Source organism: Nannospalax galili, unplaced genomic scaffold, assembly GCF_000622305.1.
Source record: "Nannospalax galili isolate Female #2095 unplaced genomic scaffold, S.galili_v1.0 scaffold648, whole genome shotgun sequence".
Classification (NCBI taxonomy): Eukaryota; Metazoa; Chordata; class Mammalia; order Rodentia; family Spalacidae; genus Nannospalax; species Nannospalax galili.
The window spans coordinates 105680-106972 of record NW_008360311.1 but is presented as its reverse complement, the minus strand read 5'-3'; the positions used below and the strand labels follow the sequence as shown (position 1 = coordinate 106972).

Sequence of the window (1293 nt, the reverse complement as noted above, 5' to 3'; positions counted from 1 at the left end):
TCCTGCTCGACCATGGTTGGCTTCGCTTGGAAGCATGGAGGAAATGATTCCTCTGTGTTGACCTTCCTCTTTATAGACTGGACACTGCTTCAAGTCCATCTGGTGGGGTCTCCTCAGTCTCCTTGATCAAGAGGGCAGGTGACCCACCACCATTATAGGACATTTTGAGAGATGCTCATAGTCCCCTGGAACTAGTTGACCTAGGATGGCAAGGAGTAAAAAGTGTCCTTTATTTCCCTCTGACCAAATTATTATAGGCTTTAAAGTATGTCTGTTAAACACCCAAGAAGGTTAGTTCCACCAGTCTAGTATTTTTAATTACTATGTATCATGTAGCTAAATCTTGGGCAAAGACCAGTTGTTCTCAGATAAACCTTACCTAGACATATATTTCTTGATCTGCTATGTATAATTTGCCAGTAGGTTGTAGGAGTAATATGGTTCCCTCTGGTCTTCAGACGATACCTTCTTTTGAATTGTTGGCCAGGGTGACCAAAGGGATTCCCAGATATAGCATAACCCAGCATAGAACTGGGAAAATGAACAGCAGACCCTAATCTTATCCAAAGGAATATTGAAAACTGATTACCACTAGATGAGGAACAGCTGACCCTCCTAAAACAAAGACCTCTCGATAGGCTGACTAGATTCACCAGAACGGCAAGTAGTAGGGAATGGCTGGGGGTGCTGATTAACACAGCAAACAGTAGCAGGGATATCAGAGTATAAGGGCTCTAGTGGGGGGAGGGAGGCTATGGGAGGGTGCTATCTAGAAGTGGGTGTAAAAAAATAAATTAAAAAAATTATTTAACTAAAGAATCTGAGATACCCTTCCACCAATAGAGTAGAGAGGGAACCAAAGTTTTTTAACACTTTTTTATCATTGAAATCCATCTTGTCCTTTCCATTCCCATAACAAGGTTGATGAGGGTTCTGAGTTTTGCTCTCAGGCTTTAGAAAGGTACATACTACAACTTAAGAGTTGAAGGGGAGAATTGGGCTTGTGGGCTCACGGTAACTACTAGCTTTCTTCCATAAAAGTTACATTTCCCCCCAATATCAAAATGGATGTCTATAGTATTTTGAATCAAATTCTTATCTCAGCCAATTCTTTCTATTAATGAGGCCAGTAAGATGAAGAGTTCAGAAAAAGTACATGAAGTTATCAGAAAAAAAGTGATGGGGAGATATGGGAGGAGTTGGAGGGGAGGGAGTGGGTATGGATTTGATCAAAACACCTTACATGCTTATATGCCTGTAGGAAATTCTCAATAAATTATTTTAAAAAGATGA

The 1293-nt window shown here is 40.5% G+C and overlaps 1 protein-coding gene across 1 annotated transcript in view; it reads right to left on the bottom strand.

The window, feature by feature from the left end:
- LOC103727020 (complement receptor type 2-like) overlaps window positions 1-1293 on the bottom strand; it is a 42113-nt gene that overhangs the window by 29853 nt on the left and 10967 nt on the right. The window lies entirely within an intron of this gene.